Raw genomic sequence first — 17,102 nt, 5'->3', positions numbered from 1 at the left:
TAATGGGTTTTGCCCTTTGCAGAGGCTGAGAAATTTCAAAATTGTAAGGCCTTGGCTCCTTTTTGTTTAACAGTTCTTTCCCCAATTTATCTTTCATTTCTCACATTTTATCATAAGCAGCAAGAAGAAATCAGGAGGCACTTTTAACACCTCACTTGGAAGTCTCCCTAACTATAAAACCAGCTTTTAAGTATTTCCTTGTACATAACTCCAGGACATAATTTTGCTAAGCTTTCTATCACTACATAACAAGAATCCTCTTCCTTCTGTTTCTAATAACATGTCCCTCAATTTCTTCTGAGCCCTCACTGCAGGATACCTAAAGTCTGGATTTCTTCTAACAGTCTGTCGAAGGTATATAGGCTTTCTCTGTCATGCTCTTCAAAGTTCTTCTAGCTTCTGCTCACTTGCCTGATTCCAAAGCTGTTCCCAAGTTTTAGGTACCACTTCTAGGCACCAAAATCTGTATTATTTTTATATTATCGTATAATAGATTGCCACAAACTTAGTATCTTAAAAAACACACACATTATATCACAATTTCTGTCAGGAGTCTGACATGGCTTAGCTGGGTCCTCTGCTCAAGGTCTTACAAGGCAGCACTCCAGGTGTTGACTGAGCTGTATTTTCATCTAGAGCCTCAACTGGAGAAAAGCTGCTTTCAGCTTATACATGTTGACACAATTCATCTCCTTATGATTTTAGGACTGTCCACAGTTCCTTGCCACAATATCTTTTCTGTAGGCCCTCCTTCAACATGGTAGCTTACTTCTTTAAGCCAGCGGGAGGGAAAATTATCTCTAAAGAAAGGCCGAGTCGCTCTTTAAGGTCTTTTCCCTGATTAAGTCAAGCCTAGCCAGGATAATATTCCTTTTGGCTAATGCAAAATCAACTGATTCTGGACCTTAATTTCATCTGAAAAATTCCTTCATCTATGCCACATTCTATTAGCTAGCAGCAGGGGGAGGGCATTCCATAGGCCTCGAATCATGGAGCTACCCTCATCTGTGTGCCAAGTGACAAAATATGTAACATGCTCAGCCCAGTGTTGGACCTATTCTAAGGGTTCAATCAATGTTAACTCCTCCTATCATTTAATGTTTTTAAAGCCCTGTTGAAACCACAGTCTCAGTGCCCAAAGGGATGTGGGACTCAATGAGGTAAATCCCACTGAAGGGGAGGAGGACCTAAAGGAGGTTTCCACCACTAAGCCAAGGGAGAATCTGATTCTCCTAGTAATAAGAGCATGCCTCACATTTTAGGAAAATCTGGAGAGAGGAGCTGTTAGTGAGGACTTGAAGAGCTAAACCAGAGAACTTAGAAGGAATACATAGGAATATTAGGTTCCAGGGAACTTTTCAGTGCATCAAGGTAGAGTATAGAAAAGGAATTAAGGGAAGCATAGCCCAGGGAGTGTATGCCAAGGAAACAAGTAGGATGGCTGTTATCTGGGGAGACATATAACCTTCAAGACATCCTTTTAGTTGGCCAAAGGGACTTGGAGTTTAGGTGGCTCAGGATTGCAGCTGAGCTATTCTGTACATGGAATTCATTTGGTGCCTACACCTATTCCAGGTGGTAGAGGCAAATTTTCAGAGAGGATATCTAATTAAGATTGGCCTAGGAACCAAAGTAACCAGAAAAGTGGCAAGTGTAATGGGGAAAACATCATGAAAAGAGACAAGGGCTGCTTGAATGGGATGAATAAGGCCCAAGGGCCATAGGATCCTATAGGACCAGGAATGGACATGTAGGAAAATGAGAAGCTCCCCAAGGTAGAGGAGCAGGCTCTAATCTGCAGGAGACTATGAAAACTGAAAGTAGAATGGCAGACCCACCACTCCAGGGAGCATAAATATAGGGTTTGATGACAATATATCAAGTACAATAAAGATTGGGAAGCTTACATACATTGGGGAATGAAAGGATCAGTCAAGACAGAAGGGTCTAAATTAAGGCCATGCTTTTTTTTTTCTTTCTTTCTTTTAAAATTTTAACTAGAAACTACATACCACAGCTGCAGTCAGGAATGCTGATCCTGAAGGTTAACTTTCAGAGGTGGCTTCCTGTCTCCTGGTGCTTCTGCCATGAGATAATGGGAAATATTAGCCATAGAAATTGCTGCAACATGGAAAATAACTTTCATCATTTTGGTGTAGACTGAAAGTTAAGGGAGATGCTGTGTCTCTTTTCTGCTAATGTTTTAGTTATTTTCTTGTTGTCTCAGAACGAGGAGTCTCTTTCCTTTAGGAAATGTGGGAGACTGTAACCCAAAGAAAGCCTCTTCAGCCTTTGAAATCCCATAGCCATTGACCTCCAAATAGGTTAGGAAGGAACCAAAAGGGTAGGACAGTAGCTGCAGCTGCTTTTTCTTTCTAAGACTTAGAACTAAGCCTGTTGAGCTAGAATCTCATAGCTGTCATTTCAAGGGCACAGACAAAGGCACATAGGGAGGAGGGCAGACTCCTCAATGATTGTCTCCACTGGACAGGCTGGTTCAGATTTGGACAGATATTGTCCTGACACTGGAGTTGGGGAGTCTGTGTGTCCTGTTACACTGTCAGGCTCTTCTCACTCTGCATGAGTAAGTCTGCTGGGCATTGGATAGGAGTTGAATGTGTCAGAAGACATTTTTCAAGATGACCTTCCCGGAAGGGAGCTAGCAGACCATGGATATATCCCCACATTAGGAGGTGATCTGCCAGTGATTTGGGAGCATTGGTTTATACCACAGTGGACACAACCTTTGCTCACTAAGCAGAATGGTACAAGTAAGACTTTATATTGACTAGAGAAAGTGTATTGTGGAAATCAATCCATATATTTAGTCCTTGCTAAAGACTGAGTCCCTGGTATTTATGTAACCTAACAAAATGATCTCTGCTGAAGACTAATGCAGTGGCCTTTACTAGGTGTATGTAGGTCCAGACACACTAGTATTTTCCTCAGAAGTAAATCAGTTTTACAGTTAAGGTGTATACCAGGATCCCTCCTTCCCACCCCTGTCTAGAGTGTCTGGGAAGAAATCCTTGAAGTCACATAAAAATTCAACTTTGTGAGTTCCAGCAAGGATCTATTAACAGTCGAAGACTTACATCCTTGTTCAAGGCCATGTTGTGTCTTTTCACTGACTTATTCTCTAAGAAAAATACATGTAAAATAGTGTGTATATCTGAGTGCTGTGTATAAGGCACTTGTTCCAATAGTTGCCCAAGGCAACAAGCCATTCTTTGTAGCTTTGTGTGCCTCAGAGCTGATACTGGGGTTGTGTCAATGAAAGAGAAGTAGAGATATGGGTAGTAGGAAGAAGGATGAGGAGAAGAAAAGATGTCTTTTAGTTCTTGTCTACTTCAGTGTTGCCTACAGTGAAGGACTTGTGGCCAAGAGGTAGATTATTTGCCCATACTTTGTGGTGCTGGAAAGATTTTGACAATGATTTCTCCACCTAGCTTATCATACAGTTTTGGTCTGTTTGAATGCCAAATTATAGAGATAGATTTAAAGAAGGCAGAAACTGCAGCAAATTAATGGCGGTGTTAAGGATTGTAATGTCCTCACTCCCCTGACGGATCGAACTGGACTTGGTTTTAAACCAATTTAAAGTTAAAAGTATGAGTTAATCTTTCAAAGTAGTTGTTCTCAGTCTTTATTTTGGATAATAATCACCTGAGGACATCTTAAAAATGTGGGTTCCCAGCCCCACTCACAGAGAATCTGACATGGGATGTCTAGCTTATTGCTCAGGAACTAAGGTTTTTATAAACCCCCCAACTTTAATTTTATAAATGCTACCAAGTGTTCAATCATATTTTGAGAAAAAAACCCAACCCTATTCTAAGGAGACATTTTTAATGGAGAAAAGATGGGACTGAAAAAACTAAATTTGCCATTCCTGTTGGCCTGAACATGAAGATATCTCCTTTGAGATTCTTTACTTCTTAGTTTCCAACTGAAGTGTTCTTTCTGTCTCAGTATTTGAATGAATACACATGAAGGTTCCACTACTATGCTAGAATGTTCAACTGAGGGATCTTTAAGAATTTAACTTCAAAGGATAAAGACATGGAAAGGGCTATGAAGAGCTATAAAGCTCATTAAGGAGACAGGCAGGCTAGATCCAGAAATGCTGCCAACATGTGACTGAGTCTAATATGGTTTTCAGAAGGAGAGATCAGAAAGGATGTTTGAGAAAAACCATCAAAGAAACAATAGAAGAATATTTCCCAGAGCGGCAGTATGGCCTGATTCTCCATAATGAAAATATACATCAAATGTTGTACAGAATTAATAACAACAACAGTAACAACAACTCTAATATATCCTGGAAATATTCTCCTATTCTTAGAATAAAGAGTTTGAGTATTAAACAAATGAAAAATCTGGTTTATTTACAGATAAGTTTAAAGCAGACTGATATCAGAGAAACAATAGAAGAATCTAGGGAGCTCCTCTTTGTTGACCATCCCTTCTCTCTGTACCCATCATGATAATGTGCCTTTGAGTGAACTAGATCATACAAGTACCATGGATTGGAAGTTTGGCAAAGATTTAAAATTTCAGCATTTATTTCACACATATTTATTGAGGGCTATCATCATGCTGCGAAATGTTTTAAGTATTGTGTGTTGATTGATGAATAAGGCAGGTTAGATACCTGCCCTTACCCCTAGTGGAGGGAAGCAAACCATAAACTTGTAAGTATTTGAATAAGCAAAATAATTTCAGATTATTTTAAGTGCTAGGAAAGAAACAAGCAGATAATGGGATGGAGACTAACTTGAGGCTGCTTTCGATATGTAGTTAGAGAATGTGCGTTCAAAGGCTCTGCTGCTAATCGTGAGCTGCTTTAGACTCTTTATGTAGTGTCCAGCCTTTCCCAGTTTCTGTCAAATATAATGATCCACCAATGCCACTTCTGAGTATTTATCTAAAGGAAAAGAAAATATTAATTTGAAAAAATCCTCCCTCTCCCCCACCAGGTTCATTCCAGCATTATTTACAATAACCAAAGTTGGAAACAACATGAATGTCCATTGATGGATGAATGGATAAAGAAAATGTGGTACATTTCTAATGGAATATTATACAGCAGTAAAAAAAAAAGGAAGGGGGCTTCCCTGGTGGCGCAGTGGCTGAGAGTCCGCCTGCCGATGCAGGGGACACGGGTTCTTGCCCCAGTCCAGAAGGATCCCACATGCTGCGGAGTGGCTAGGCCCGTGAGCCACGGCCGCTGAGCCTGCGCGTCCGGAGCCTGTGCTCCGCAACGGGAGAGGTCACAACAGTGAGAGGCCCGCGTACCGCAAAAAAAAAAAAAAAAAAAAAAAAAAAAGGAAGGAAATTCTGCCATTTGTAACAACGTGGTTGGACCTTGACGGCATTATGTTAAGTAAAATAAGTCAGACAAAGATAAATACCATATGATCTTACTTGCATATGGAAATGAAAACAAAGCAAAACCAAAAACAAACTAAATGATACAGAGAACAGGTTGGTGGTTGCCAGAGGTGGGGGAGAGGGAGGGCAAAATGGGTGAAGGACAAAGGCTGAAATTTCCAGTTATAAAATGAATGAGTCCTGGGGATGTTAATGTGCAGCATGATGACTATAGTTGATAATACTGTATCGTGTATTTGAAAGTTTCTAAGAGGAAGACCTTAAAATTTTTCATCATAAGGAAATATAAACTATAACTGTGTGGTGATGGATGTTAACTAGACTTTGGTTATCATCTTGGAATATATACACATATGGAATCATGTTGCACAACAGAATATTATATGTGAATTATAGCTCAATAAAAAAAAGTAATAAAATTTTAGCTTGCCTCTTAGTCTCTGCCTCCTATTATAGATTTTATTATTCCTTTAGCTCCTCTTTGGACTTGTTGGATTAACTGTGTTGAACAGCTTATCCAGTTAGAAACTCATCCTGAATTCCTAAGTCTAGCCATTTGGGGGTATCCATTCCTTTTTGATGGGGAAATGGTGATGTGGGCACCTTTTATTTCTTGGAAGCCCATTTTCCCTACTTTTTCCCCTAAACTGTGGTCCTTGTTAGTTACTTACTAAATGCTCGGCATTAGTTTGCTCTATTTGTTTGACTGCTCTATGAGAAGCTCTTGAATCTGTTATCTCTATCCTTGTTGTGGTCCATCTTTCACATTGCATCCTGAAACTTGTAGGTAAATCATTTACTTGTTTACAAAACTTGAAAACCCTTCATTGGTTTATGATATGATCAAATTACTGGGCCCTGGCATTCAAGACCCCTCACAATCTGGCAACAATTAACCCAATTCCTTTCACAACCACTCTTTTTCCTTTTCCTAACATCTAGTTCACTTACTTCTCTTAGAAACTATACTCTGTCATCTGTCCTCAGTCTCACAGTTTTCTTAACCCTGTATGTTGAGGGGGAGCAGAATATGCCACCTCCAAATCCGCCACTTTGGCATGTGGACTGTTTTGAGCTGAAGGCAATTAAGACCCAGCAGACTCAGGAAAACTTTTTTTAATTTTTTTTTTTGCGGTACGCGGGCCTCCCACCGTTGTGGCCTCTCCCGTTGTGGAGCACTGGCTCCGGACGCTCAGGCTCAGCGGCCATGGCTCACGGGCCCAGCCGCTCTGCAGCACGTGGGATCCTCCGGACCGGGGCACGAACCCGTGTCCCCTGCATCGGCAGGCGGACTCCCAACCACTGCACCACCAGGGAAGCCCCAGGAAAACTTTTTACCTCTCCTTGAACTGCCTAAAAGAATCATATAGAGGGCCTGTACCAGAGAGAGCTATTACCAGAGACAACTTTTTATATCAGAAAGATGTACCTGCATGGCATGGCAAACATTTGCTTACCAATCATTTGCTCTTCTCATCTTGTGAACTGTCTTCCTCGCCTTTGAAGCCCTACACTCCTACTTCCTTCTCCTTAGCTTGGGATAGTATATATGCCTCAACTGCCAGATTGCTTTGAGTCTTCATGTCTTGGTGGGGATCTTGTAAGTATATAATTAAACTTAATTTTCTCCCGTTAATCTGTTTTATGTCAACTCAGTTATTAAACCAGCCAAAAAATCTAGAAGGGAAATTGTTTCCTCCCCTAAAATATTATGTTACATGAGCACTTCCCAGGACACTATGCTTCTAACCCAATTCAGGTTTCTCCTTATTTGTGAAGCCTTCCTTTATTCTTCCAGGTTGAGTTAGTTCCTCTCTTCTCTGTGCTTACCATAGCACCTGTTACTTACATGAATCATAATAACAAAGTTAAACTTTTCTTGAGTCCTTTACTCCTGGAAAGCAGTGATGGTTAAAGAAATCCATCCACCCTTTTGTGTTCTGAGAATTAGTTTACTGCAAAGAGCCACCTTTCCCCATATGACTTATATAAACTCATCTGTGTGTCCCTTTATTACTTATAGGGAGGCCAGACACAGACCGCCCCCCCACACCTTTTAAATTTATTTATTTATTTATTTCTATACAGTAAGTCTTTGTTGGTTACCTATTTTAAATATAGCAGCAGACACAGACCCTTTAAATTCCATTCTTTGCCTCATAAAGGATTCACTGAGCTGTTTGTCCCCCTGATCAATTGGAAAGTGTTTGAAACTAAACATTAGTTAAAATTCTCTCCTTTTCAGTCCCCTTAACTTTGACTCACCCTCCTCCTGACCCTGCATACAACCTCTCCTTAATGATCCCTCCTAAGGATAAAATATTCCCTGATTATCCCACTCCCTCTATACTGTGTTCTTCTTAGCCTGCTGACCCTTTCCTCTAAAAGAATATTCCTTTCTGCCTGACCTTTGAGATGCTTGAAGCTCTATGTTTGGATTATTTTCTCTATTACAATAGTCTCTTTCCCCTATTGCAATAATCCTTTCAAATAGTCTCTTTTTACCTAAGTCTAGATTTATTTTTAGTTGACAATAAAAATTACCAAGTTGTTTGTTTCGATAATGTACTCCCTCTCCCCCAGATTTGGAGCTGTTTATTGGAACAAGGAGAAAGCCAGGTTCCTATTTGTGTTCTTAGCATGCCTTAATCTGCCTGTGTCTCTGACTGTCCCTATGCCTGTTTCCATCTATTTCTGTTTTTATTTTAGTCTCTGAGTATGTCATTGTATCTCTTTGTCTGTCCCATTTCCGTCCTTTTCCTTCACCTACCTGTCTTCTTGAGGCCAAGCTCCTGTCTTCAGGTTGCTCCAGAGATATTACAGAGAAAGTAGAGCTGGTTCTTTCCCGGAGTCTGGTAGTTTGCTGACTGAAATCTTCAGCCTAGATTTCAGCTGCCTCTGTGTCAAAGGGCCTTATTTTATCCTCCAGACAGGAAGTGAAAAACTGGTTTTACTTTCGGTTTTGTTTTTTCTCCCTTTAAAAGAAATCAGCTGATTTAAAGGAATCCTGCTTATTTATTTATTTATTCATTAATTCATTTATTTGTTTATATTGTGATTCCTGGGTGTTAAAATAACTGCAAATGGAAGACTAATGTTGGTATATGTGTGTGCATGCATGTGTGAATCAGTGGTGGAATGGGGTGAGCACCAGATAAAGAACATGGGAGAAACAGGATAGGGAAAGAATTTAGGAGAAGAGACATGGGCACATTCGAGTGTCTTCCTCAGGGAAGTTGCTTTAACTGCTTTACTGTTCTAGCTCTCAAGTCACCCAAGGACAAAGAGGAAGCATGCTCTCAGTGCTAATGAAACTTCTTAGGTTTTATTTCCTATAAAAGATCTCTCTAGAACTTGCTGTTTTTTTGTTTGTTTGTTTTGTTTTTTGTGGTTGATTTGAAAATTAACCATGTTTCCAACATTGTATTAGCTGATTTGGATGATTCAACACTACCGCAAGATAAATTCTTAACAGCATGTTGTGTGTTTATGGTGAGAAAGAGAATTTTACAGTTGTCTATATTTTATATTAGAGCTTTTTAGTAATGTTAAAAACCTGACTGTTTTCTCTCACACCTAAATCCCATGTAAAGCATTTTGTTTCATTGATTATTATCTTACTGCATGATTTAATTCATTATAATTTTGCTTGTAGATCAGTACCTCCTGCTCCTGTGTTCTTCAGTTTCAAGCTTTATATGTCTACACACGTCTTCTTGGAGGTGAACATCATACTCATTTTTCCCAGGTCCTCTAGAAAGTCTACCCACATTGTTTCATATTTCCCCTTACCACTCCCAGTACACCTGCACATCTCCACTACATGGACCTATACTGAGCTCTTCTGCACTGTGCTCTCAGAGCAGTTATACCACTCTTAATGATGCTCCTATCATGTTGTGCTGCACTGTAGCTGTTGCTTGTCTATCTGATTTCTCCCATCCCCCAAACCTGAAACATCCCACCTCCCTGTGTTCGTCCCAGTTGTGGGGGATCTGTCTTCTTCATCATTATATCCCAGATGTAGTGCATGAAACATATAGATGAACAAAATGTGTGATGATTGAATAAGGAAATTATCATATCTGTCAGAACTTGTTTCCTTAGTTATATGTGAGGATATTAATATTATATATTAATATATAGTATTATATATATTAATATATATAATATATTAATATATATAATATATTAGTATATAATATTAATATATAATATTATATATTAATATATATTATATAATATTAATTTCAGTGAGTTGACATGAGGCACAAAGAAGGTATAAGGGCAGTTGGCATGGTGTGCTAACAATAAGACTTCACTTTTCCTACTTTTAGAATAGGAGTGTAGGTGTTTTCTAGTAAACAAGAGTTTAAATGTCAGTCATTAATTTGAGTCCGGGATCCAACAGTGACTAGCTATGTTTGCTTACGTCTTGAGTGTGGAGGGGCGACCGAAGTAATGAGAAGCAGCCAGGTGGTGGAATGAATTTGTGCCAGTAGCACTACCCACCTCACATACATTAATGAGGATAAAATGAGATAGGTTAATCCCACCCTGTGCTTGGCCTGCAGCAGACATTCAAATATGAATTCTTTTTTCCCCAGCATATAATTTGTTTGAAGATCTAATCTGTCAGAACAAGAAACATCAAGTGGAGTGTCTTCAGCTGCAGTGCTCCTTCCAGTGTTTAATTTGATTAAGATTTCAGTAAATGTGTAAATTAATGAAGGAATTAAAGCAATCCCATAGAATCAAAATCAGATTCACAAACAGGTTCATTTCACCACACAGTTACCGCCTGTTCCTCCAGGTCAACCCCCAATACAGAGGACAGACTCTTGGTTTCATCTTTTGGTTTTCTCTCAATTCCAAGAAATGTTTGTTTTTAACGTGAACTTCGGTTAAATGATTAGTGAATGTTTTTTGAAAGATGTTTTCTCCAGGCTTTTTTGTTTCTTTTTTTACTGCCAGTTTTTAACTTATGTTCTCTTTAAAAAATTATAGCCTTATTCTGAATAAACTGAGGGAAAAGGAATTCACCCAGACCTCTGCAGTGATACTAGAGAGAGCCAGTAATCCACCCAGGGTTCCATCCAGGACTGAAACTAGAGTGAGGCAAGAGAGGAACCCAGGGTAGAATGGAAATTGAGAGTGAGAGAGTGCTTAAATTTTGTACTCTAGGTGCCTCACTTGCTTCACCCTAATTTCAGCCCTACTTTCAGCTTCGGCTAAAAATCCTGAGGAATGGGCCAGTCCATCTCTAATCCATTGATTACAGAGAGAAGGGCAGCTGAGATCACTGGGTCTCTCTTGCCTGGCATTTTCCCCTGACCCTTTCCTTTTAGCTGGCTCATCTTTGGCTAAGAGAATATGTCTTTTGAGGGAGTCTTTTGAAATCTGGTGGGTGATACTTGCCAACGAAGAAAGGGGGTGGGTGGTATTTCTCCTCTTGCCCTCTTCTTTCTTTTGCCTAGTCAAATAATTAAAATGACATAAGACAGATTAACAGTAGAAAATCAAATTTAATACATATATATGGAGGATTAACATAAGCATGAGAAATTTGAAAGACAGTAAGGCAAGATGAGGTACATTTATTTATTTTACAGGACTAAGGAGAAGGAGGTAGGGGTCTGGGATTTCAAAGGGAAGTAAGGTGATTCACAGGGAAATGTAGAGATTTAATGTTTGTTAAACAAATGTTTACTGGGCCATCTAGAGAGAATGGGATACAGAAGGACTTTGATTAAACTGTCCTTGCTACCACTACACTGTCTACCACTCCTAGTTCATAATATACTGTAGTTATCTATAGTGTCATATAGTTATCTATAGTGATATCTCCCTCCTGGAACAGTCTGTCTATATTAAATTATCTTAGGCAGTTAGGTGGAAGTTCCAAGATTCTTCCTGAGTCTTTTGGACCTTGCTTGTCTGGAAATAATCTGCATGGCAGCGTGGCACATCTTGGGGCAAGCTTCACTGAATCCCATCAAAAGAGAGGAAGACAGGGAAGAAAAATCAGATAACCTAGGTGTTTTAGTAAAAACACAGTTTTCCTTTGTTTCAGTGCCAGATGCATGCAGGGGTTTCCCCACAGCAAGCAATTCTGCAACACCAGCCTGTTGTCCTACAATTTAACTTGATTCTGACACTATGTATCTTCCTAGATATACTGTTGGATCCCACAGTTTAAGGGCTCAGTCCCAGGAGACTGCTGCTGGTTTCAGATGCCAATTGCAAGTAGTAGGTCCCCAGATTACCCTCAAATTCTGTCTGACTTGGCTACAAATCAGAAGTTCCCAAGACCGCCTCTTCAGGTTTGATGTATTTGCTAGAGCGGCTCAAGGAACTCAGGGAACACTTACTTATGTTTACTAAAGGTCTGGGTGGGTTCTGAGTGCAGGAGATTCTGTCTCTGTGGAGTTAGGGTACATCACCCTCTTGGTATGTGGATGTGTTCACCAAACTGAAAACTCTCCAAACCCCATGCTGTTGGGATTTTATGGAGGCTATCACACATAATATTGATCTATTGTTAATTTCATTTCCAACCCCTCTCTCCTCTCTGGAGAATGGAGGGTGGAGGCCTGAAAATATGAAACTTCTAATCATGGCTTTGTCTTTCTGGTGACCATCACCCATCCAGGAGCCCACCCAGAGTTGCCTCATTAGAACAAAATATACTTCTACCACTCTTATAACTTAGGAATTTATGAGTTTGAAGAACCCTGTGTCAGGAACTGGGACAAAGATCAAGTATATATTTCTTATTATAAATCACTGTATCATAAAGGGAAAGACACAGAGGCATCAGATTCTGCCTTCAGTGGACTTCTCTCCCTGTCTTTCAGGGCAGTGCCCAGCTGCAACCAGTAGTGCTTTGCTTGCCAGACAAGGTAGAAAGGAAGAACATCCTCCTTTTCTCCTGTAAACCCTGAGATTTTCCTGCTTCAGCTGTCTGATCATACCTCCAATCTACTCACTTCAGAAAATATGAATTTCTGAGAGAATATTCAGGTGGCATTATCATTGCCGATGACAGGGATACAAAAATTTGGGCTGACTTGTCCAGTTAAGGGATAGCTATTGACATTAGTCTCCTTGAAGTCATGTATTTATATGGAAAGTGGACTTAAACTCCATTGTCACCACTTTCTAACTATGCAACGTTGGGCCACTCATTTAATCTTTCAGTTTTTCAGTAACTAAGCTGGACCCTATGAGGCCTTCCCAGGACAGAACTGCCTGCCCTCCCATGTGCTCAACCTGCCTTGTTTGTAGAAAAGCTTTAGTCTCCCAGGAGTCCCCTGAGGAGGCCTGGCTCAAGAATTAATGATTGAAAGAATGTAAACTTGTAGTAACAAAAAAATAGCAGTTGGGCCAGGAGAACTGGTAACAATAGGTCAGCCATATAGCAAAGTCACAGAATCTTTAGTTCCCTCCTGAAGTACATAGATAATGGTGTCTGATGCAACTTCCTGAGTTGTTTTGCAGATACTATAAAACACCCACCAGATTTAAGAAGTTAACTGCATGATGACTGTGAGCACATGGCCCCCAGACTGACTGGAGTCTGAAGATTGACAATGTTAACCCCTGTGACACCACCCTGTTACCTCACCTTCAACCAATCTGAGAATTATGCACAAGCTGATCATGCACCTGTGATTCTCTCCCTCACCTTGCCTTAAAATAAAAAGACTTTCCTGAAATCCACTGGGGAATTTGGACCTTTTGAGCATTAGCTACTCATACTCCTTGTGTGGCCCTGAAACGAGCACAGCACATTCCTTCACCACAACCTGATGTCAATAGATCGGCTTTACTATGCGAGTGCTAGTGGACTCAAGTTTAGTTCAGTAACATTTCATCTTACTACTTTTCATTGTATTGCTGAAATGAGACAATTCTGGGCTTAACCTAAAGTAGGGGCTCAAAAAATTAATTCTTTCCATCTCTTCTTCCCATTCAAGTCCTGCTTAAAGGACCCTCCAGTGTAAACTCCATCTCAACCTCAGATGGGGATATTGAAACTGTTTATGAAAAACAGAAGATGGAATTCAAGGAAGCTTCCATCACCAAGCCAAGAGGAGAACCTCCTATGCCTTTCTAGACATTATGACAATTGTTATAATTGATGATATCGAATACTCTAGAATCCAGGATAAATATACACCAATATGAATCTAGAAAAGTAAATGTAGAGAATTTGTAGTGGATGGGGATTTAGGGTGGCCCCTATTTGAAGAACCTGAGGGATTTTCAGAATGGCCAGGTGGAGTGCAAAGGGCAATCAAGTCAGAAGCTTAATTCGGAGGAGTGGCCACCATGGAAGTGATAAGGATGGACTTAGGGAATAGCTGCCAGTAATATGGGAGCAGTTGTGGACTTTGCTCACTCTGAAAGGGATTCAACTGCATTCTGGTACCATTAGTGAATATTGAGAGCATTAGAAGAGATTACTAATTACTAACGGTACCCCTTGGGTTTGGGGTCATATTGAGGGGGAAGCAGATCCAGGATTTTTGTTAGTTTGGTCAAATAGAGGCTTGGAGTTGATGTAATTTGGGATACCATTTTAGGGGAATATTTTTGAACCCTCAAACTGGTTATCCCAGATATCTTGTTTACATATCCAATTCAAGCAAGTCTCATTGGTTCTACCATCAAATATATCCTGAATCAGGCCACAGACCATGTGTAGCACTAACCACCATCCTATAGAAGCTGCTATCATCTCTTTCCTGGATTGTTGCAGTAGTCTTCTAACTCATTCCCTTGTATTGTCATTGTCATTGTAGTCTACCCCATCTCTCTCAGTCTATTCTCCACACGGTATGGACAGTGACCCTTTTAAATTGAAAGCAAGATATCACTCCTCTGCTTAGAAGTCTCCAGGAGCTTCCCATTTCACTCTTAGCAAAAGTAACATTTCTTGCAATGTCCCACAAGGCCCTATATGAGTTTCCTCTCTGACCACTCTGTCCCTTGTTTTTGTGTGCTACAGCTATACTGGCTTCCTTGTTGGTCTTCAGGCATGCTTCCATCTTGGGGCCTTTGCTCTTATTCTGTTTGAAGAATTTTTTTTTTTCCCAGTCATACCTTCACTTTCTTCAGAATTATGCTCATATTTCACTGTACCCAGAAAAGTCTTTCCTGATGACCCTATATTAAATAGCAATCCTTTATGCCCAGTACTCATTAACCTCTTTATTTTGCTATAATTTTTTCTTCTTAACACTTATCATCATCTAACATACTATTTATTTGCTTGTTTATTTATTGTCTCTTTCCATTAGCATGTAAGTTTTATAAAAATAAGGACTTTATCTTTTTCTTTGTTTTAACTCTTGAGTCACTACCTTTTAGAATAGTAGCTAGAACAGAGAATGCAGCTCAATGACTTTTGAACATATAAAATAGTAATAGTTTCTTTATTTTACCAAAATTGGATCATATTATATACATCTATTTATAATTTACTTTGTTTATTTAATATGTTCTCATATATTTTCTCTGTAGATGTACAAGGAGTTGCCTCATTTTTCTTAATTTCTGTATTAAATTCTGTTGAAAAGATAGACCACTTTTCTTCCTAGCAAGCTCAAAGTAATGAACTTTTAAATGTTTTTCACATTTTGTTTTTATGTGCAATTCTATGACAAGTACTTTCCATAATTAGCTTGTATGTGTTTATGTATTTACTTAGATTAAATTCCTAGAAGTAAAACTGTTAGGTCATGTCCTTTTTTAAGGCTTTTGATATACATTATGAAATTGTCCTCCAGTGTACTAGTTTATATTTCTACCAGCAGTATATAGAGTTTTCCATTTCCATACTTGCTGGTTAACAGTGGCATAATTATTTATTTTAACTTCAGTTAACTTTTTATTTTGTTTCTTTTTAAGCTTATTTGGATATTAATGACATCTAAGATTTATTTATATTTTTTATTTCAGCTGTTTGGTTATGCATTTTAATATTCTACCCATTATCCTATGATGTGTTTATTTTTTCATGTTTACTTATACATTTAATACATATTAAGGATGGCAAAATTTTGTCTTTATTATATACAGCAGATATTTTTTCTTTTCTGTTGTATCTTTAAATGTAATTGTTTTTGTTTTGCTTTATTTTTGCTATGTAAAAGTTTTAAATTTATATGAAATCAGATCTGTCGATATTTTCCTTAATATTGTCTGGTTTTGGTTTTATTACAAGGTTTTTCTCACTGAAATAGTATAAGTTACTCAAAATATTTGTCACTTCTATGGGATTTTTGTACATTTGGATTTTTATGTAAAGTATGTGTCATTATCTATCAAATATTTTTCTAAATGATATACGATTTTTTTCCACTCACATTTGCTGAGCACCCCTCCTTTCTGTACTTACATGAAATGCTGACTTTATCTTATATCAAATTTCTGTTTTTGGTCTTTTTCACTGAATTCTTTGATCTTTTAACTTTTGCTTAATAGCATACCATTTTAGTTGCTTGTGCTTTATAAGTAAGTGTAATATAGCATAAAATGTGAGCAGTTTTCTCATCATTATTAATCTTTTAATTGTTATTTAATGGATATTCTTATAAAATTATCCTTTCAGGTGATCTTTATAATTATTTGGTCACATTCTCTTATGAATTCTGAATATAATTTTTAGTATCTTCTTCTAGCCAAAGATCCACCTGAAGGGAACTTCTTAAGGTCTCTCTCTCTTTCTGCCTCTGACCTGACCTCATCTTTTTGATGACTTTATAAGTGGCTGTGTGATCTTTTTAGTAATTTTTGTTTGTCCGTCTTTGCTTTGTCACTCCCACTAAGGATGCGATGCTCTTGTATTCATTTTTATTCTGCTTGCAGTTGGCAGAACTCTTGGATTATAATATGTGGTCAGGAGATAATTTCTGAATGAATTGATGATTTTTCTCTCTGTCCTTCTCTAAACTGAAGTTTCTGCAGCTTTATGGGGGGATAATACCGTGCAGAAGTTTCACTAAGAGAAACAGATAGAATAACAAGTTTAGTGGGCCTAGCACAGGGCCCTACCAAACAGTTAAGCTTTGTTTTTTGTTTCCCTCTCCTTTGCTGTGGCATCATCATGGTAAGAAAAGAATGAGGATTTTTCAGCCGATATATTTAGCTTCGTTATTTTTTTGTTTTGTTTTTGAAGGTGACTTTATTGAAGTATAATTCTTAAAATAAAATTCACCAATTTTAAGTACATAATTGATGAGTCTTAATGAGTATATTCCATCACATAATCACCACTAGGATAACAATATAGAACATTTCCATCATTCACAATTTCCCTCTTGCCCCTGTGCAGTGGATCACCTCTCCCAACCCAGAGCCCCAGGAGACTACTGATCTGCTTTTCATCACTATAGTTGTGTTTGTTGTAGAATTTCACTTAAATTGAGTCATATAGTGCATATTTTATGGTGTCTGGCTTCTGTCATTTTGTTTTTGACATTATGGTTGCATTTAGCAGTGGTTTCTTTAATCAATCACCTGTTTGGTTTTTTGTTTGTTTGCTTGCTTCTTTATTACTGAGTATTCTATTGTATGGATATACCACAATTTGTTTATCTATTAATTCTTGATAGCTGAAGGTTATTTCCAGTTTGAAGTTACCACGAAGAAGCTGCAATGGGCATTAGATTATAACTCTTCCTATGGATATGTTTTCATTT

The 17,102-nt window shown here is 38.6% G+C and overlaps 2 protein-coding genes across 5 annotated transcripts in view; one reads left to right on the top strand and one right to left on the bottom strand.

Annotated features, from left to right (window-relative positions):
* Positions 1-8,286, bottom strand: part of LOC115839522 (interferon-induced very large GTPase 1-like) — a 30,343-nt gene extending 22,057 nt beyond the window's left edge. The window contains exons 1-2 of the mRNA XM_030831248.2: positions 8,165-8,286; positions 2,013-2,082 (exon numbers count right to left, since the gene is read on the bottom strand). The gene's annotated coding sequence lies outside the window, so the exon portion shown is untranslated. The remainder of the gene's footprint in view (positions 1-2,012; positions 2,083-8,164) is intronic.
* Positions 1-17,102, top strand: part of ZNF215 (zinc finger protein 215) — a 149,249-nt gene that overhangs the window by 59,360 nt on the left and 72,787 nt on the right. The window lies entirely within an intron of this gene.

This window comes from Globicephala melas, chromosome 8, assembly GCF_963455315.2.
Source record: "Globicephala melas chromosome 8, mGloMel1.2, whole genome shotgun sequence".
Taxonomy (NCBI): Eukaryota; Metazoa; Chordata; class Mammalia; order Artiodactyla; family Delphinidae; genus Globicephala; species Globicephala melas.
This window is presented reverse-complemented; position numbering and strand designations above follow the sequence as displayed.